This window comes from Nerophis lumbriciformis, linkage group LG35, assembly GCF_033978685.3.
Source record: "Nerophis lumbriciformis linkage group LG35, RoL_Nlum_v2.1, whole genome shotgun sequence".
Classification (NCBI taxonomy): domain Eukaryota; kingdom Metazoa; phylum Chordata; class Actinopteri; order Syngnathiformes; family Syngnathidae; genus Nerophis; species Nerophis lumbriciformis.
This window is the reverse complement of record NC_084582.2, coordinates 16,510,137-16,533,281: the sequence shown is the minus strand read 5'-3', so window position 1 is coordinate 16,533,281 and position 23,145 is coordinate 16,510,137.

Here is a 23,145-nt window from a genome sequence, read left to right as displayed (position 1 = left end):
GGCATCCAAAAACAAAGACGCTTTTCAGTCCTCAGCATATCCTCTCCCATCCCTTTATCTCGTCTCACCCCGACGCTTGTTTGCCAACCTCTTTGCGTTGTTTGTTTTTCTTCGACATTCTCTCAGTCGCACATCTGGTTTTCGAAGCTGGGTAGGCACAGGGTGATGTAGTGTTAAAAAAAAGAAAGAAAATAACTTGTTCTGAAAGACTGCACGGAATACGAACACGAAAGTGTACGAGGGAAGTAGTTGTGTGTGTATCGGTGGCTGGCATTAGGAGCAGAAGAAGGATGCATGCAGGCGGCAGCAGCTGGTGAAGACACAGTGTCAAGAGAGCTGAGAGGCAGGGAGAGATAGGACAACAGAGGATGCCTCCTTGGCCCGCTGTGTAGAAGGGGGGACACTGGAGCATAACAAACAGGATCCACCTTTCTGCTTGGCTAATTTTCCCTATTAAAAGAGCCCAGCAGGAGCCTCAGCAGTCCACCAGCTGGAACAGAGGTTATTTTAGTGCCTGTCTGTCATCAGGATTTGTGTGCGTGTGTGTGTGTGTGTGTGTGCATCTATTTTGGCGTGTTAGCCCCAGGTTTGGGCAAGCATGAAGATCTTCCATAGGAGCGGATTCAATTCACTGATATTAATTTCCTTCTCTCAGTCATGCATACACAAAGAAAATCCAGCATGGCCGTGCACTGTATGTGTTTTGCTCTGCTGGGTGCAGCCGTGATGTGTTTGGTGCTGATATTGATGCATGTGCGCCCATATTTGCTCTGTCATCTCTTTTTATGTGGCTAAAGTCATCAGCCCTCCACTCTTCTGTCTCAGTCAGATCCTAAACTAATCCCCACCTCTGCCGCTCTGACAAGAAAATCCCCTATTTTAATGCATGCACACACACTCCATCTTCCTCTCACACTAACCCTCACTCGACCCCCACCCTCCGTCACACCCTTTCTCTTACATCTTTTCTCTGTACCTGTGCACATCATGGTGATCCCCTTTGGTAAAGCTTACCTTTTCATGTTATATTACAATGTCTTCCTTGCGGTGACATTTTCATATGTTTATACTGAAATTCAATACACATGTTTTAATGAAATCATTTTTTCCTCCTTATTGGATTCACTAATAGCCCCATTTAGCAGGGTAATGTGGCGACTAAACAGTGTCAAGTTCAGGCCTTCTTGCAAAGGCTAATTAAAATGTACACTGAGTTAGTGGGTTGTTTTTGCTGCGTTTTGTATTCTGCCGCTGGGCGTTAATGGGTAAGTTTCATTCTTTCATTATGTCATTTTCTGATACAACATTAGGTACACATCTGCACAATATGAAGGGCTGCTACAAAGATAAGAATGCTGTGGCTTGCAGCGACTCTAGCTTTAATATCCTAGATCCCACTAGTATACACTGGTCATTCCGCGTTTTGTTAGTGTTCTCCGGTTTTTGGTGTTTTAGTTCTTGTCCTGTGCTTTTTATTTTAGCGGCTCTTCCAGTTTTGTTTGTGTTTTCCCGTGGCTGCTTCACGTCTGTCCCGTAGCATTTCCTCTCACCTATTTTCTGTTTGCAATCAAAACTATTTAAATTGATCCTTTTGCTACCTTCTTTGTCTGTGTTACGTTTGCAGGAGGGAGGAGTGACGGCACAGACTACAAGGGGGCAGTAAAGCTCTGTTTTATTATATATACACTATATATAGTATACACTGGTCATTCCGCACTATGTCGCGTTTTGTTAGTGTTCTCCGGTTTTTGGTGTTTTAGTTCTTGTCCTGTGCTTTTTATTTTAGCGGCTCTTCCGGTTTTGTTTGTGTTTTCCCGTGGCTGCTTCACTTCTGTCCCGTAGCATTTCCCCTCACCTATTTTCTGTTTGCAATCAAAACTATTTAAGTTGATCCTTTTGCTACCTTCTTTGTCTGTGTTACGTTTGCAGGAGAGAGGAGTGACGGCACAGACCACAAGGGGGCAGTAAAGCTCTATGTTTTTTTATATATACACTATATATATAATACAACAATCCATCCATCCATTTTCTACCGCTTATTCCCTTCGGGGTCGCGGGGGCGCTGGAGCCTATCTCAGCTACAATTGGGCGGAAGGCGGGGTAAACCCTGGACAAGTCGCCACCTCATCGCAGGGCCAACACAGATAGACAACATTCACACTCACATTCACACGCTTGGGCCAATTTAGTGCTGCCAATCAACCTATCCCCAGGTACATGTCTTTGGAGGTGGGAGGAAGCCGGAGTACCCGGAGGGAACCCACGCAGTCACGGGGAGAACATGCAAACTCCACACAGAAAGATCCCGAGCCCGGGATTGAACCCAAGACTACTCAGGACCTTCGTATTGTGAGGCAGACGCACTAACCCCTCTCCCACCGTGCTGCCATAATACAACCAATAATATCAAATAAACTATACATCAACTAGAGAATGGAGTGTGACAAAATCCAAGAGAGTGTATGGTGTGCGACTATGTGTATTAATTAACTGTTGAGTGTTACCTTAAATGTTTGAGTGAGAGGCGAGTACAAAGGGGGCTGGGCAGGCTTGAATGTCCGTGAATCAAGCAGGAAGTTGGGGTCTAAGCGGGGCGTAGGAGGTCCGTTTCCAAGCGGGGGTCAAGGATCGAGGAGGCAGTCCGGGAAGCAGAGAAAACAAGGACTGACGAGACGCACAGCTCGTTGACACGAGAACGAAGGCAGACTGCTGTGGAGGACGACAAGGAAGACACAATGAAACACGGAGGGGAAAACACAGAGCGAGAGAGAGCATATAGCAGGGTTAGTCGGCTTACGGTACACGAACGGATGGTTATGTTCTGGCCCAGGATAGCAGGAAGTGCAGGCTTATGAAGGTGGGTCTGATCATCAACAACAGGTGTGTAGATTGCTGATAGATTGTAGCCGCCGGCTACCGCAGTAGATAAGCGCCCGTGGGCGTTTCCCGAGGCGCGCTCCGCAGGGCTCATTGAATCGCTTGCGCCGTAACAGTCAGGATATTATTCTCAGTTTAACGGTGACTACTGACGATCCTTCCCTTGCCAAGCTCTTGTACGCACTTACTTTGTGAGTGTTTTGCTAGGGTTTCAGCAGTTTGTTTTGTTTTCATCATCGTCTGTCCGGGCATACCCCTTTTTTTTTTTTACCTCATGCAGCTATTTCTTTCGTCTGCATTCTTAAAATCACAGCAAAATCCGGCGTCTTCCACAACGCACCGTTTGTCATCGCTTGACAAGTTTACAACTATTCTATATAATGGTATACGTGAAATAAACACAAAGCTCTGTAACTTGATGTTTAGCCCGTTTCGCATCTTTATTTTTATTTTTTTAAACTTTTTTTCTAAATAGTGTGTCGTGCTTTTTGATAGGCAACATTTTCCTGGAAAATATATTGTATTGCATTGAAAAATGTGCGTGTGTAGGCTTCTCAGTATGTCTTTTTTTAAATTGATCGCACCGTGAGAGAGATAGTGGTTGAGTTGATGACCCTCTGTTCTTATGTTAAAGCAAGTTAACGTTTGCCTCTGACCTTTTCCAGTGCGCCTCAAGCTCGTCACAAAATGTTTAAAAACACATGTAAACACCTTAGTTGGATCGTGTTCCACTTTTTAAGGATCTGATTACCATACCTAGATTATGCGATTCGACTTTTCGTTCTGTGTACTCGCCACTCACCATGCATAATTTAGTGCATGTCCCATCATTGAGGTGCCTGACTTGTTCTGTTTAGACCGCATATGCCAAACTCAAGGCCCGTGGGCCAAATCTGGCCCGTCACATTATTTTATGTGGCCCGCGAAAGCCTGGAAATAATATGTGTTAATAAAATGCTTAATCTTTTCTTACTAAATATATTATTTCTTTTTTTTTTTGACATTAAAAATCATGTACTGCATACAATTGCATATATTTTAAAAATTCAATATTATCACAATCAAAACATGATATTATCATGTATTCCAAAAATATGTTTTGTTAAAATAAAGGTACATACTGTACTTTAATATCTGCTTGACTTATGATTTCAAAACAAATTATCAATCAAATTGTAGACTGTAAAATTGACAATAGATTTTACGGTTAAATTCCGCCGACTGAGTTTTCTTTACCGTAAAACCAACTTTGGTACAGTTTTTTCCCATATACAGTAAGTCACTAAAACATTAAAAAACAAACAAAAAAAACATTGAAACAACAAGATTTTATGATAAAACCCCCCCCAAAAAATAGCAGCTCTGTTGCTTTAATTTTAACGCTAAAAACAGTGGTATTGTTTCTCCATTCCATTCCATTTACTCAATGTTTTATATGCTATAAAAAACAACTGCTTTTACTGTAAAATTCTGGTGACTGAGGTGCCAGTTTTTAAAATAAAATGTAAATATTTTTTTTGCAGCTTATGTAAAAAAATATATTGTTAATGTGTTATACATATACTTGTATATTCATATATTACTCATTGTTAAAAGCGGCCCTTTGAGGGCAACCATAACTGCGATGTGAACCTCAATGAAAATGAGTTTGACACCCCTGCTCTAGACCCTAACAAAGTTGTCCCTATGCAACCTTTGCTAATCATAAACCACATATATAAATAAATACCTATGAAAATGTTATTCGAGCCACACCAGCAACACAACACTTCCTTATTGTCTGCCACATAGAGGGCAAAGTGTCTTAAAGGCCTACTAAAACCCACTACTACTGACCACGCAGTCTGATAGTTTATATATCAATGATGAAATCTTAACATTGCAACACATGCCAATATGGCCGGGTTAGCTTACTAAAGTGCAATTTTAAATTTTACGCGAAATATCCTGCTGAAAACGTCTCGGTATGATGACGCCTGCGCGTGATGTCACGGATTGTAGAGGACATTTTGGGACAGCATGGTGGCCAGCTATTAAGTCGTCTGTTTTCATCGCAAAATTCCACATTATTCTGGATATCTGTGTTGGTGAATCTTTTGCAATTTGTTCAATGAACAATGGAGACAGCAAAGAAGAAAGCTGTAGGTGGGAAGCGGTGTGTTGCGGCAGGTGTTGTGCCGGATAACGCACCCCCGCCGTAGAATGCACCCCCTGACTGTTGTGCCGGATAACACAGCCGGTGTTTCATTGTTTACATTCCCGGAAGATGACAGTCAATCTTTACCATTGGGCTGTGGAGAACTGGGACAACAAAGACTCTAACCAGGAGGACTTTGAGTTGGATACGCAGACGCGGTACCGTGAGTACACATGCAGCTGGGGCTTCCAAACATTTGATCGCTTGCCCGTACGCGCGTGCCGCTTTGTGCATGTCACGTACGTAACTTTGGGGACTTTGGGGAAATATATGTGCTGTATGAACTTTGGGGAGGTGAACGGTACTTTGGGCTGTGGGATTGAGTGTGTTATGCGGGTGTTTGAGTTGTATTGTCGGGTTATATGGACGGGAGGGGGGAGGTGTTTGTTATGCGGGATTAATTTGTGGCATATTAAATATAAGCCTGGTTGTGTTGTGGCTAATAGAGTATATATATGTCTTGTGTTTATTTACTGTTTTAGTCATTCCCAGCTGAATATCAGGTACCACCCGCCTCTCACAGCATCTTCCCTATCTGAATCGCTCCCACTGCCCTCTAGTCCTTCACTCTCACTTTCCTCACCCACGAATCTTTCATCCTCGCTCAAATTAATGGGGAAATCGTCGCTTTCTCGGTCCGAATCGCTCTCGCTGCTGGTGGCCATGATTGTAAACAATGTGCGGATGTGAGGAGCTCCACAACCTGTGACGTCACGCGCATATCGTCTGCTACTTCCGGTACAGGCAAGGCTTTTTTATCAGCGACCAAAAGTTGCGAACTTTATTGTCGATGTTCTCTACTAAATCCTTTCAGCAAAAATATGGCAATATCGCAAAATGATCAAGTATGACACATAGAATGGACCTGCTATCCCCGTTTAAATAAGAAAATCGCATTTCAGTAGGCCTTTAACGAACATCCAAATTCAAAGCATCACCACATTGTAGCATGTCCTTATAATATGACTTCATCAAGACGAATGAAATGTGTGGTTGGTGGGAGAACATTAACTTGGGTCCCAGTCAGATAACAAGTGCGAAATAATGTGTGCAAAGTATGAATTTGTGTGTACTATTTGTGGGGTGATTTATTAAGACTGGGTGAGTGTGTGTGACTGTGTACGATTCATGTTTTCGTCAAATTTGCATGCATAGACCAAATGTTTTGCAGAGGTTGCTGGAGGGACTGATCCACCTCCTCCTAGTGTACACACTCGCACGTACACACACCTTATTTGCAGCGCCAGCCTCTCTGCAGGTGCAGCACACATGCACACACTGTTCTGTCCGCTACAAAGAACACGACAGAAGGAACTTTATTTGCGGTCCAAATCATTTGTTTTGCTTTTCATTGCATTTTTGAAGTGTCATGGCCCGGCATCGACTGTAACATCATCTTGCCATTACGTTCGACCCCCCTTACCACCAGAATCCACCACCATGTTAAAGTCCTTTGAGAAACATTTGACCAAAACTGTCCCATTGAAGTAAATATGAAAAATGTGCCTCTTTTTTTTCCACCACAATAAATTATTCTCCCTGAATTTATAAAATGCATGATTATACTGTGTAATGACTGTACAGTTAAATATTTGAATTAGAATGGTTGTCAATGGGGACTTTCTTGTCCCTGTCAAACTACACTGCTGTAAAGTTTGTATTTGACACAGCAAAAAATAAAATGATGCATCAAAATACGTTATATTACTAATATTACCGTATATTCCGGACTATAAGTCGCTCCGCAGTATAAGTCGCACCGGCCGAAAATGCACAATAAAGAAGGAAAAAAACATATATAAGTCGCACTGGAGTATAAGTCGCATTTTTGGGGGAAATTTATTTGATAAAACCCAACAACAAGAATAGACATTTGAAAGGCAATTTAAAATAAATAAAGAATAGTGAACAACAGGTTGAATAAGTGTACGTTATATGAGGCATAAATAACCAACTGAGAACGTGCCTGGTATGTTAACGTAACATATTATGGTAAGAGTCATTCAAATAACTATAACATATAGAACATGCTATACGTTTACCAAACAATCTGTCACTCCTAATCGCTAAATCTGATGAAATCTTATACGTCTAGTCTCTTACGTGAATGAGCTAAATAATATTATTTGATATTTTACGGTAATGTGTTAATAATTTTACACATAAGTCGCTCCTGAGTATAAGTTGCACCCCCGGCCAAACTATGCAAAAAAGTACGGTATGTATATTTAGGCCTAATCATTACCACTGTATCACAGCCCTTTAACATTTACTAGTATATGGATGATAACTCATTGTATTCAAATCTTTCAAAAAAAAAAAAAAAGACATAATTAAGTCAAATGGACATTCAAAGGGTTAAAATAAAAATGAAAAACATGTTATGTTTACTATTTTGAAAGAGCAAGAAATGTAGAAAAAAAAAAGAATCCAAACATGTTTCATACGCTCTAAATCAGGGGTGTCAAACGTACGGCCCGTACAGGTTTTATCCGGCCCGCGGGATGAGTTTGCTAAGTAGAAAAATGAGCCAACATTTTTGAATGAAAGAAACTGCTGTTCTAAATGTGTCCACTAGATGTTGCAATAGCAAATCTTTGTATCTTTGTAGATGATGCTACATATGTAAAAAAAAAAAAACCACATGTTAGTGCACCAGTCGAGGAAAATGAGCAAACTACAAACCTTGTTTCCATATGAGTTGGGAAATTGTGTTGGATGTAAATATAAACGGAATACAATGATTTGCAAATCATTGTATTCCGTTTATATTTACATCCAACACAATTCCCCAACTCATATAAAAACAGGGTTTGTACATAAATAACATCCTGTAATTTAATTGTGATATTATTTTTTTTATCTTGATAGATTGTAAATTAACACATATGAGTTGACTGATGAACATTATCACATAATGTATTCAGAAAGTGTAAATACCGACGAATAAAGATAGAATACGATTAACCGCAACATGTAAGTGTAAAAAAAACCCCAACAACATTATGATTTGTACATTTTCAGAATGTGCTTATTCTATTTTTAAACAAAGAAAAAAAATCTGAAGTTGTCTTTATTTTTAAGTTATCGTGTCGTGATTTGACCAGTCCGGCCCACTTGGGAGTACATTTTTCTCCATGTGGCCCCCCATCTAAAATGAGTTTGACACCCCTTTTTTTTTTTTTTTTTTCCAAAATATTTTTATTGAATTTTGCAGACAGTACAGTATGATGGATCATGGCAACAGCAAGTTGAGGTATCTGCACATTTTACAATATGTAACATAGTAAACCCCACTCCTTACAATACCCACCCACTTTAATTCCCAAGGTAATTGTCACCTAGTGCCCACAACAAATATAGACACACATGAATATATGCAAACTTAGATTCAATCCAACAAATATATTAAAGATAAACAAAAGATAAATAAGGTAAAATAAATAAATAAATACTACATAAGATATGCAAAAAAATATAACGTAAAAGTAAATAAACACAAGGAATGAGGGTCGGGGGGGGGCCTTCAGCGGTCAGCTCTGTCTAAGTTGTGTTACTCGAATCGCTTGGGGTGATGTCAAGCTTGTCCCTAATACTGCTATCGACTTTCATCGATCCATCCATTTTCTACCGCTTGTCTATCTCTGGGTTCGCTGGGGTGGCTGGAGCTTATCCCAGCTGCATTCTTTTTTTTGAGTTTGAGTTTATTTCGAACATGCAAGTATACAACATGATACATCACAATCTCCAGTTTCTCTTTTCAACATGTTCGAAAAGGAGTAGGAAGAAGCAGAGCTTATTTAATCCTACCCCTTTTCTTTTACATAACAGTTGCTAAAACTTTTGTTCACTTCCTGTTCTCAATTTATTCACAATATACTCCATAAGTAATCACAATAAAATAAGTAAATAAATAATAATTGGTGAAGTAAGTTACATTTCATATGTTGAAATAAGTAAGATTATTTTGTGAGTGAAAGAATGAAAGAATGGATGAGTTAAATAAATTCATAATGTTTATCATGGTTCTTCTTCTTTGTACTTTGTAAACACTTTAAGTTTGAAGAGTTTCTTGAAGTGGATCATATTAGTACATTGTTTGATTGCTTTGCTTAATCCATTCCATAATTTAATTCCACATACTGATATACTGAAGGTCTTAAGTGTTGTACGTGCATACAAATGTTTTAAATTACATTTCTCTCTAAGATTATATTTCTCCTCTTTTTTTGAGAAGAATTGTTGTATATTCTTGGGTAGCAGGTTATAGTTTGCTTTGTGTATAATTTTAGCTGTTTGCAAATTCACTATGTCGTAGAATTTCAGAATCTTTGATTCAATAAATAAAGGATTTGTGTGTTCTCTATATCCAACATTATGTATTATTCTAACTGATCTTTTTTGTAACACCGTTAATGAATGAAGTGTACTTTTGTAATTATTTCCCCATATTTCTGCACAATAACTCAGATATGGTAACACTAGTGAGCAGTAGAGAATATGAAGTGATTTTTGGTCTAGAACATGTTTTGCTTTATTCATTATTGACGTGTTTCTTGCTACTTTATGTTGTATATTTTTTACGTGAGATTTCCAGTTCAATTTATCATCAATCATTATACCTAGAAATTTGGTTTCATTTACTCTTTCAATTTCTATTCCGTCTATTTGTATTTGTGTTTGACTTTCTCTTCTACTGTTACCAAATAGCATTATTTTAGTTTTACTGAGATTCAACGATAGTCTGTTTTTGTTAAACCATCTTTTTAATTTGTTAATTTCTTCTGTTATTATTTGTAGTATCTTCTGTGTGTTCTCTCCTGAACAAAACACTGTTGTATCATCCGCAAATAATACTAACTTTAAATCTTTTGTAACTTTACAAATGTCATTTATATATAGATTGAATAATTTAGGTCCTAGTATTGATCCCTGAGGTACACCACAGGATATATTTAACGTTGTAGAGGTGTGTTCGCCTACCTTCACGTATTGTTTCCTGTTCATTAGATAACTTCTTATCCAGTTTAAGACTAACCCTCTGATGCCATATCGTTCTAGTTTTTTGATTAAAATATTGTGATTAATTGTGTCAAATGCTTTAGTTAGATCCATAAAAACTGCTGCCGCACATTTTTTATTATCTATAGCATTGGTAATTTCTTCTGTAATTTCAATTAAAGCCATCAAAGTTGAAACATTAGCTCTGTATCCATATTGATTTTCTTCGAGTATTCTATTTTTATTTATGAAACTCTCTAATCTGTTATTGAACAGTTTTTCAATGATTTTAGAAAATTGTGGAAGTAAGGAAACAGGTCTATAGTTTGTAAATTGATGTTTGTCGCCAGTCTTGTAAATTGGTGCAACTTTAGCTATTTTAATTTTGTTTGGAAATATACCTGTTTGAAATGATAGGTTACTAATATACATTAATGGTCCTGAGATCTCTTCAATAACCTTTTTTATCGTTTCCATATCAATTTCATTACAATCAGTTGAAGTCTTGGATTTACATTTTTTCACGATTGTAACTATTTCCTCCTGTGTCACATTACTGAGGAACATGGAGTTGGGATTTCGCTCTATGGTATCATTATAGTCCTCAATTGAAACTGGGTCTGGAATCATTTCTTCCAATTTTGGTCCAATATTTACAAAATAATTATTGAAACTTTCAACTACTTCCTTTATGTTGTCATTTTTTTTTATTTCCGTCTAAGAAGTATTGAGGGTAGTCCCTCTTAGTGCCATTTTTAATAATGCTATTGAGGACGCCCCATGTTGCTCTCATATTAGTTTTGTTCTTGTCCAATAATTCACTGTAATATTCTTTTCTACATAATCGTAGTATGTATGTTAACTTGTTTTTATACTTTTTGTACTTAATTTCTGCCTCTGTAGTTCTTTGTGCTATAAATTTCCTATATAGTGTATTCTTCTTCTTAGAAGCATTTTTTAATCCTTTTGTCACCCATGGTTGATTATTCTTTCTCTGCTTATTACTGAGTTGTATCCATGGACAATGTTTGTTATAAAGTATTATGAACTTGTTTAAGAAATGTTCATATGCTTCATCAACCTCATTTTCATTGTACACATTCTCCCAATCTTGCTTTTGTAGCTCAATTTTGAAAGCAATCATCCTCTTCTCTGTGCACAGTCTTCGAAATGTCCTTTTGTCTTCCATGTTCTTCTTGTAGTTTCCATCATATATTGTAAAAACTGGCAGATGATCACTAACATCGGTTATAAGTAGACCACTTGTAGTGTTATTATCAAAATCATTGGTAAAAATATTATCAATAAGCGTGGCACAGTGTCCTGTAATTCTGCTTGGCTTTGTGATTTTAGGATATAAACTGATGCTGTACATTGTATCAATGAAGTCATCAATAGACTTTTGCTTGTTAGGGTTCAATAAGTCAATATTAAAGTCACCACATAAGACAATTATTCTTTGCCCATTGTCCATGTAAGTAGCCTTGATCCATTCTTCAAATGTTTCTATACTTGACTTAGGTGATCTATATATACAACTGATGAATATGTTTTTGCTTTTTTCCTGACATATTTCAATTGTTATACATTCTAAGATATTATCTATAGCAAATGACATGTTTTTTACCACTTTGTAGTTCAGGTTCTTCATCACGTACACAGCTACTCCTCCTCCATTTTTGTTGTTTCTGTTGATGTAGTTTAGTTCATATCCATCCAGATCAAAATCTATTCCTTTTTTATCATCAATCCATGTTTCCGTGACAGCAATCACTTTGAAGGGTTCGTTGATGTGTTCCAAAAAGTTCAGCCGGAAGGCGGGGTACACCCTGGACAAGTGGCCACCTCATCGCAGGGCCTGGTATTGACTTTGTCTATTACATAAAGTCATACCCAGAGAGTAAAAAAAAAAAAATTGCCAGCATTTTCTGTGTACAGTAATTTTGCCAGTTTACATGTGCTAAATATAAAAGCAAAGCAGCGAGCACAAAACAGTTTTAGCCTTAATAAATAACATTGCGAGTACTAAATTATTGTATTTGCATTTCCGCCTCCCAGTATTGTGGACATTCTGCTTATCAGCGTATATTCTGCGTACACATCAAGACGGATCCGTCGCGGTTGTGCATAGTTACGGTAGCCGTGACCCCAATATGCGAAGGCAGGAGATGACGTGGAGGTCTTTAATTCTCAAAAGAGGCAGACGGCGTAGATCAGGAAGTGCACAGGCAGCACAGGCAAAGCTCTGCAATAACTAAACATGAATGTTTAACAAAGCAATAATCCAGTCCTGTCTGAAGTCCTAACCTCACTGCTGCCAAGAAGACTCGCCAACAAGGTGAAGTGACATTTCTTTTTTAAGTTACTAATAATATTTTATGCCCAATTATTATGTTCCCGATGGATGAAAAGCTAGATATTTTGCTCAGAGAGTGTACACATTACACGCCTGAGCTAAAATAGGCGCTTTTGCCAAGGCTGTAATTTTGCTCCTAAAATATGAACTTTGTTTGGGAACAGTTGGTAATGGTTATGTGCAGTAAAACCTTTCATGAACTCAACTCACCTTAATGTCCATCCATCCATCCATCCATCCATCCATCTTCTTCTGCTTATCCGAGGTCGGGTCGCGGGGGCAGCAGCCTAAGCAGGGAAGCCCAGACTTCCGTCTCTCCAGCCACTTCGTCCAGCTCTTCCCGGGGGATCCCGAGGCGTTCCCAGGCCACCCGGGAGACATAGTCTTCCCAACGTGTCCTGGGTCTTCCCCGTTGCCTCCTACCGGTCGGACGTGCCCTAAACACCTCCCTCGGGAGGCATTCGGGTGGCATCCTGACCAGATGCCCGAACCACCTCATCTGGCTCCTCTCGATGTGGCGGAGCAGCGGCTTTACTTTGAGCTCCCCCCGGATGGCAGAGCCTCTCACCCTATCTCTAAGGGAGAGCCCCGCTACCCGGCGGAGGAAACTCATTTCGGCCGCTTGTACCCGTGATCTTGTCCTTTCGGTCATCACCCAAAGCTCATGACCATAGGTGAGGATGGGAACGTAGATTGACCTGTAAATTGAGAGCTTTGCCTTCCGGCTCAGCTCCTTCTTCACCACAACGGATCGATACAACGTCCGCATTACTGAAGACGCCGCACCGATCCGCCTGTCGAGCTCATGATCCACTCTTCCCTCACTTGTGAACAAGACTCCAAGGTACTTGAACTCCTCCACTTGGGGCAAGATCTCCTCCCTAACCTGGAGATGGCACTCCACCCTTTTCCGGGCGAGAACCATGGACTCGGACTTGGAGGTGCTGATTCTCATCCCAGTCGCTTCACACTCGGCTGCGAACCGATCCAGTGAGAGCTGAAGATCCTGGCCAGATGAAGCCATCAGGACCACATCATCTGCAAAAAGCAGAGACCTAATCCTGCAGCCACCAAACCGGATCCCCTCAACGCCTTGACTGCGCCTAGAAATTCTGTCTATAAAAGTTATGAACAGAATCGGTGACAAAGGGTAGCCTTGGCGGAGTCCAACCCTCATTGGAAACGTGTCCGACTTACTGCCGGCAATGCGGACCAAGCTCCGACTCTGATCATACAGAGAGCGGACCGCCACAATCAGACAGTCCGATACCCCATACTCTCTGAGCACTCCCCACAGGACTTCCCGAGGGACACGGTCGAATGCCTTCTCCAAGTCCACAAAGCACATGTAGACTGGTTGGGCAAACTCCCATGCACCCTCAAGGACACCTTAATGTGTGTTCCTCTATTTGTGTTGGACGACTTAGATTAAGACAGCAGTAATGATTTGGGCCATTGCTATCTCTAAACACATACATTTGTCTAAATATGACAAGGACACGCATGATTACACATCAATAAAGGACAAATCTAATCCGTGTGACAGAGCCTCTCTGCCATTTTCAAGTATGTTTCTTTTTTTTTTTTTTGAGTCGTCAGCTTGAAGCGTCCCTCTGTCTCCGACTCCCTCGTCGTCATGTGACACACGTGCGTGACTGTTACGGTTTTGCTTCCTTGTTTTGATGACTCGACTCACCTTGCCTCTGATTGGCCAATTCGTAATGTTTCGCCCTCACCTTAGCCCGGTGTTTTTCAACCTTTTCTGAGACAAGGTACATTTTATTAATTGAAAAAATCCAGAGGTACACAATCAGCAGAGATCATTGAAAAATAAACTCAGCAGCCGGTATTGACAATAAAAAGTTGTTTTTGCAATTGTTGAATATGAATTTAAACCATAACCAAGCATGCAATAATATAGCTCTTGTCTCAAAGTAGGTGTACTGTCACGACCTGTCACATCACGCCATGACTTATTTTGAGGTTTTTGACATTTTCCTGTGTGTCGTGTTTTAGTTCTGGTCTTGCGCTCCTATTTTCCTGTTTTGTTGGTATTTTCCTGTAGCAGTTTCATGTCTTCCTTGAATGCTATTCCCCGCACCTGCTTATTTTTGGCAATCAAGAATATTTAAGTTGTGCAGACGCTATCCTTCTTTGAGGTGACATTGTTGATTGTCGAGTCATGTACGGATGTACTTTGTGGACGCCGTCTGCTCCACGCGCCGTAAGTCTTTGCTGTCGTCCAGCATTCTGTTTTTGTTTACTTTGCAGCCAGTTCAGTTTTAGTTCCGTTTTGTATAGCCATCCCTAAGCTTCAATGACTTTTCTTAGCGGCACTCGCCTTTTGTTTATTTTTGGTTTAAGCGTTAGGTACCTTTTTACCTACACGCTGCCTCCCGCATATTGTGATCACGACAAACCATGTTCCCGACATCTACAAAGCAATTAGCTACCTGCTGCCACCTATTGATATGGAAGAATATTACATGGTCACTCTGCCGAGCTCTAGACCAGGGGCGTCACTAGCTTTTAAGGACAGGGGGGGCTTTGCCCCCAGGAGATGCACAGGATGTGAGCGAATGTTACGCACGAGCACAAAACTTCACAAACGGCTAACAAAGACTTAGAAATTATTCATTGTTATTATTATTATTTAAAAAAAATGCACGGGACGAAATGAAATGCTCTCCGGGACGATGGCTTTTAACCATATATTTTCTTTTTCTTTTTATGTATTTATTCATTTTACATTTTATATTAAATGTCTTGGTTTTTCCTCCCTCTGAAAATCCTATTAAATGTTTAACAAGCCATCCTATAATAATAAAACAGCTATTAATGTAACAATACAATAAAACAAATATATTTAATGATGTTTTTTTCATTATTTTAACAATAGACTTATGTATATTACTTTATATAGATTCTACAAGAAACACAAAACTTAAAAAATAAATGATTTACAATTGCACACACAAGGTTTTGTGCAGCTTCACTCATTGTAAAGGAAGATAATGTACTTCGTACACCTGCAGGACCGCAAGCAAGGTCGCAGAGAAAATGCGGGCTGGAATTCGAGTGATGTGGGCATTTTCTATATGAACAAGTGGAATGGATTGGATACCGACGCACGAAAGGGGCTCTCTACCTTACGCTACGAAGTGAGGGGAAACTGTGTGAATAATAACAGGTTATATGATTATTTATTTAAACTCATATTTGGGCCACTTTATAATGAATATGTCGGCATTTATTTGTAAAAACAAAACAAAAAAACACCAAATTATTTAGGGGGACTTAAGAATATTTTAGGGGGGCTTAAGCCCCCCTAAAATAGGCCTAACAACGCCAATGCTCTAGACAGCACAGACACTCAACAATGGCACATTATTTACGGATTATAATTACTGGTTTGCAAAAAATATTTTTAACCCAATTAGGTGAAATGACATAATCTCCCACGGCACACCAGACTGTATATCACGGTACACTAGTGTGGCGCGGCACAGTGGTTGAAAAACACTGCCCAAACCAATTGTGACTCATCATATGAACACCAATCAACCGTCTTAGATTTTCTTTTTTTTTCTTTCAAAACATTTGTTTACTGAATTTCAGACACATACAGATGACATGAATTGTCCAACAAACATCAAATGCTGATCATCATGGATTTTCTCTGTATGTACGGATGTTTCCATTCATCCAGGTCATTGTGTTGTCTCTGTATATATTTTTTTTATGGCCTTGATGGATGGATTCGCAGTCTTTTTCCCTCTGTATTTTTTTTTTATGGCCTTGATGGATGGATTCGCAGTCTTTTTTCCCCCCTCTTTGTAGCTTGTAGCTTTGACGCAAACTAACTCGTTACATGGGTCTAAAAATAGCTAAGCTCCAGGAATCACTACCCGTTCAAAAAGTAGTGAAACTACCGCCAAGCTACTGGGAAATGTAGTTAAGCTATGTAGCTTCATGACATGTCGCTGGTTAGTGCCCATTAGAGCTGCAGCTATGGAATACTTTAGTAATCGAGTATTCTATGGAATATCCACAACTTTTGCCTTTACATTTGGTAATAGATGACTTACCTCGCCTCTGGACGTCCCTCAATCGGATGCTTTCTCGACATGTGCTGCAGCATCGAACTTGTGCTATTGTGGTATGCGAGCTCCACTTGGCAATGTTTGCCTACGACTGCGCTTTCCTTCGATTTTAGTTTAAAGTGTTCCCACACCTTAGACAACTTTTGTCGCTTCTTCATTCCCTCGTTTTGCTATGGCTCTTGTCCACTGCTTTCTGCGGCGTCTGCCATCGCGAGTTATGTTGGCGAAAAAGTTTACTAAACCCGAGGGTATTTAAAGGAGCGGTGTTGTGCAGTGCAGGGGGGCGTATGATCTGACGTGAACACGCTGTGCAATACCTAAACAGTTTGTGCGAAACGTGAGCTTTGACTACTAAACAAGGCAAAATTCCGTAAAAAAACAAAACAAAACTTAACCCTGTAACACCCCTTGTTGTAAAATTACGTTACCTTTAACCATCCTAAAAACAAATCTGTTATATTTTTTTTAATTTCTATACCACATTTACATAGTCATTGGGTCCTATTGTTCAGTCTCACAAGGCTATTGTGCATTTGTTTATAAGCAGTGTTGAGACTAACGCGTTACAAAGTAACGCTTTACTGTAACGCCGTTAGTTTCGGCGGTAACTAGTAATCTAACGCGTTATTTTTTATATTCAGTAACTCAGTTACCGTTACAACATGATGCGTTACTGCGTTATTTTACGTTATTTTTCATGTAGTATCGGCTAGAAACAGAAGATCTGAGTGTGTTTTATTGCAGCGCTGCGGTGGAAAAGAAAAGGCTTGCTTTGTGTGGGTGGGGGCGGGGGGTACTCCCATACCGCAGTTGAGGAGCGCAGGGGAGACGTTCCTCCAGGGCCTATGTACGTCTTCGGGGCTAACAACCTTCACTTTACCCGGCAGTGGGTCTTTACAGCTGAGGGTGAATGACGAGATCGGCGGTTTGTTGCAACTTAGTGACTTTATTGGACGCAGCCATCCACCAAGCTAGAGCACCTGCACGCACTCACTGTCGCCGCTCGCTCACCTCTCTCGCCCACTCACTCACTGACTTCACTCACCTCACATGCTGTCATATCTTAAAGGGCCACACACACACACACATACGCTACTCTCATAACAACTAACAAGACATCATGGCAAAGCCAGAAGTCGAGTTTTTTAATATGGAGACATTCTCAATACTTTTCTTTTGTCGAGCACAAAGAAAATAACATTTTAGTTAAATGTAAGTTGTGTCTTGGATCAAAGATCCTATCTACTTAAAGTTAAAGTTAAAGTTAAAGTGCCATTATGTTGCAGCTATTTAAAATAGTTTTGTCAATTTGTTCTGGCCTGAAATACATTTGAAACATATCTTTGTCTTTGTGTGTTGTATGTAGACCACATTGCTTAGCAGAGTTCAGTGGTGCAAATGCATGTCAAGTTGATCAACACATTGTTTTATTCTCCAGTGCAATAACAGTACTGAAATGAAGGCTAAAAGGGCATTAATGGGAGCCTTAAAAAAAAGGGGAAAAAAAGAAGTAACTAAATAGTTACTTTTCACAGTAACGCATTACTTTTTGGTGTAAGTAACTGAGTTAGTAACTGAGTTACTTTTCAAATAAAGTAACTAGTAACTGTAACTAGTTACTGGTTTTCAGTAACTAACCAAACACTGTTTATAAGTCACGCCTTCTGGCCATGAAGTCACACAACCTCTCAGGGTTTCCTTCGAACAACATCTATTTGTTTCATTGGACTGGATTCATCAGATTCAAGTAAGTAAAATGTCCTTTATATATTTTTTGGTTATCACAATGTCTAGAGAGTATGTACATATGTAGTTATTGTGGAACAGATGCATCAAATTTCATTTAGGACTTGTTATATAATTGTTGCAATTATACAATACTGGGTGAATGTGGTAGTCAAAATAGCTGGCTTGTTGCAGTGGGCTCAAACAGGTTGTATTCACTCCACTACATCACTGCCTGAAGTATTTTCTCAATACATGGATACTATACATTCTACCCTTGTGTTCTGGTGACTGATTTAAAAGTTGTATCTCTAAAAAATGTAGTTAATTGATCAGCCTGACCTAAAACTCCATGACTTTGTCCACGAAGAGGATATCAACAGACAATTCAGTTCTTTCGGCAGCGAAAATTCCTCGGATATATTTTGTAATCTAGTTACTTGAGTTACTCGAGGAATCGTTTCAGCTCTACTGCCCATCACTGCATTTTGGGGTATTGTCTGCAGAATTTTGAGGACAAAAAAATGATTTATTCCATTTTGGAACAAGGCTGTAACAAAACAAAATGTGCAAAAAAAGTGACTTTCCGGATCCCCCGTATGTCTTTTCCGCAACCAGGGTAAACATTACATTGAAAGGTTAATTAAATATATGTTTTTTATGTTGTAACCTGTTCATGCTTAATCAACCTTTTTAGTAAAAATGCATCGTTTTTTTCAAATGAATGTTTTTCAAATGATTTTTTTTCTATTTTCGTGGTCTAAAGGGAATGACACGGAGCATATGCGAGTGTGTGCTGCGGCTATCCACAGCCACCAGCCAGGAGAGAGGATGGCGCGGGTGACCTTGACATGTGTGTGCAAATACAAATGCACACACCCTGCAGGGAGAAACTGACAAATGGCAGTGCAGCAGCTCAGTTAGGTGGCAAATGTGTGTTTAAACAATGCACAGTGACGCTTACACACACATAACACTTAGGGACTGGGTGGTGATATGAGATTGATTTGGTTCACTCCCTTGCTCTCACTCTTTGAAACCCGTGTGCGATCACACACACATGCAGGGACACACACACACACTTAGTGGAATATGAGTGATGTGATTCAGGACACCTCTCGGCAGCCACTCTGCTTTCCACCCTAACGCCTGAGCAGAATACTAATCACTGGATAACATTACAGCCAGAGAGAGAGAGAGAGAGCGAGGAGAGGGCAATGGTCAGTGCTATGCAAAAAAACAAGACACATCACAGAATAGCTCATGCTCTATTAAATAATCCCACTGTTAAGGTAGGGACTTAAGTCTGTTTTCTAAGCAGTGTCTGCTTTAATCATCGCTTTTGAGCAAAATCAGCAATGGAGTGAATTTATGTGTTTTCTAAATGCAACACTTTTGTTTTTCAGATATAAAAACATACATGTATGTTTATTTGTTTATGCCACTTTGAAAAAAAAAAATGCCATTACATCACAAATGCGTCGCATTTAGAATTTATAGCCAAGCCTAATTTGCAAAGTCGATCAAACATAAAATTGCACATGAATAAAACACTAATAAGGACACCATCTACTGAAGGTTTGCGTTAGGGTTGTACCGCAATACTAATGAATCATATTCGGTACTAAACCGCCTCTGAAAAGTACCAGTACGCCCCCCGCACCCCAGTCGTCATCATGTCGTATCATTGCTGGTTTACGAGCAGAGGAGCATGTTCGGCAGTGCACGGTCACGGAGTACTTACAAGCAGACACAGTGTGTAGACAGAAAAGGGAGAACGGACGCATTTTGGCTTAAAAACTAACGATAAAGGTGAAGTTATAACACCGAAACGCCCTCAGGAAGAGGTGCTTTAAGACATGGCTAACTAGCTAGCGGATAAAGTCCAGCCCCAGTCCCAATCACTAATCCTTGTCTCCATGGCGACAAATAAAGTACGTTTCTTACAAGTATCATCCCTGCAGGATGAGAAATAGCTAAACATGCTTCACTACACACCGTAGCTCACCGGTGTCAAAATGTAAACAAACGCCATTGGTGGATCTACACATAACATCCACTGTAATGATACCAAGTACAGTAGCGTATCTAGTCAATACTAATATGATTACGTCGATATTTTTTTGTTTTTTGTTTTTAAAAAAGATTCTCAGGAAATATGTCCCTGGACACATGAGGACTTTGAATATGACCAATCTATGATCCTGCAACTACTTGTTGTCGGATCGACACCTAAATTTGTGGTATCATCCAAAACTAATATAAAGTATCCAAACAACAGAACTATAAGTGATTATTACATTTTAACAGAAGTGTAGATAGAACATGTTAAAAGAGAAAGTAAGCAGATATTAACAGTAAATGAACAAATAGATTAATAATTAATTTTCTACCACTTGTCCTTAATAGTTTTGACCAAATAATAGAATGGAAAATGACACAATATGTTACTGCATATGTCAGCAGCTAAATTAGGAGCCTTTGTTTGCTTACTTACTAATAAAAGACAAGTTGTCTTGTATGTTCACTATTTTATTTAAGGACAAACTTGCAATAAGAAACATATGTTTAATGTACCCTAAGATTTTTTGTCAAAATAAAGCCAACAATGTGTTGTGGTCTCCTTTATTTAGAAAAGTACCGAAAAGTATCGAAATAATTTTGGTACCGGTACCAAAATATTGGTATCGAGACAACACTAGTTTGCGTATATTAAAAACACATGCAAACTTTGCAGCACACGCAAAGCTGATCTACTAAACTTGTCTGCAGAGGATTGCATCTCTCAAATGAGCAAAATAAAGCATGCAATCCATTTAGCGTGTCTGCCTTCGTGTTTATGGAGAATATATGATGATTATCAGAATGTCCACAATATCAAGAGGAGGAAATGCAAATATAACAATTTCAGCAAACGCAATGTGAATTATCGATCCTGAAATTGTTCTTCAGTTTTGTCTTTATTCAGCACGTTGTAAAGAGAGGCGCAAACTAGCACAGTTACGCACAAATGACTTCACCTTGGTCAATGTGAGGAAGCGATCGCTGCAATGGTAGATGATGGAGAGATAATCCCGTATACATATTTGGACCTTTAAATGTAAATATCAGACACATTGTCTATTCAGCAATGCCATTTTATAATTGTATAACTGCTGGATCACCTGGTACCTTGGGTTTTGCAGTTAGAAATCAAACAATGAAGGCATGGTGGAGATTTTTATAAAACGATCTTGCCTTCCTTCATACTTCCTTCAAACAAGGCGTTTGGAATTTGCTCCATTTGTGACGTTTTTCCAAAGTCTGAAGTCAGTAGATACCTCCATATATATAGAGATTTACTCGAAGAGTTTTGCGCGAGTCCGCCCTTGTAGTCCGACGCTGAAGTCAATAAGCTCCTTCTTTTTCTCTATCCTCTTGTTGTGGAGTAGACTGGCTCGTACATGCACATGCATCCTCCGCTGTTGCCATTTCTAATACAAAGTGGCTTATAGTTCCAACTTATATCGGTCAGTAGACTCTATATGGGAGCGCTAAAAACTACAACATGGCTGACGGGGAGAAGACGCAGTCAAAGTGGAGGCACGTAAATAAGACCGCCCACAAAACGGCGCATCCTGAAGAGATGATCAGAAAGCGGCTTGAAGATGGCCTGTAAAACATAATCTATGCACAATTTTGACCAAAGAACAATCATGACATGTTATGTAGACCACATGGAAGTGTTTTAAATGTAGAAAATATGTTATAATATGAACCCTTCAAGGGGCTGATTAACACAAATATATATATATATATATATATATATATATATATATACAAACTCTGTTTCCATATGAGTTGGGAAATTGAATATAAACGGAATACAATGATTTGCAAATCCTTTTCAACCCATATTCAATTGAATGCAGTGCAAAGACAAGATATTTGATGTTCAAACTCATAAACTTTATTTTTTTTTGCAAATAATAATTAACTTAGAATTTCATGGCTGCAACACGTGCTAGTTGGGAAAGGGCATGTTCACCAATGTGTTACATGGCCTTTCCTTTTAACAACACTCAGTAAACGTTTGGGAACTGAGGAAACTAATTGTTGAAGCTTTGAAAGTGGAATTATTTCCCATTCTTATTTTATGTAGAGCGGCAGTCGTTCAACAGTCCGGGGTCTCCGCTGTCGTATTTTACGCTTCATAATGCGCCACACATTTTCGATGGGAGACAGGTCTGGACTGCAGGCGGACCAGGAAAGTACCCGCACTCTTTTTTTATGAAGCCATGCTGTTGTAACACGTGCTGAATGTGGCTTGGCATTGTCTTGCTGAAATAAGCAGGGGCATCCATGAAAAAGACGGCGCTTAGATGGCAGCATATGTTGTTCCAAAATCTGTATGTACCTTTCAACATTAATGGTGCCTTCACAGATGTGTAAGTTACCCATGCCTTGGGCACTAATTCACCTCCATACCATCACAGATGCTGGCTTTTCAACTTTGCGTCGATAACAGTCTGGATGGTTCGCTTCCCCTTTGGTCCGGATGACACAATGTCGAATATTTCCAAAAACAATTTGAAATGTGGACTCATCAGACCACAGAACACTTTTCCACTTTGCATGAGTCCATCTTAGATGATCTCGGGCCCAGAGAAGCCGGCGGCATTTCTGGATGTTGTTGATAAATGGCTTTCGCTTTGCATAGGAGAGCTTTAACTTGCACTTACAGATGTAGCGACAAACTGTATTTAGTGACAGTGGTTTTCTGAAGTGTTCCTGAGCCCATGTGGTGATATCCTTTAGAGATTGATGTCGGTTTTTGATTCAGTGCCGTCTGAGGGATCGAAGGTCACGGTCATTCAATGTTGGTTTCCGGCCATGCCGCTTACGTG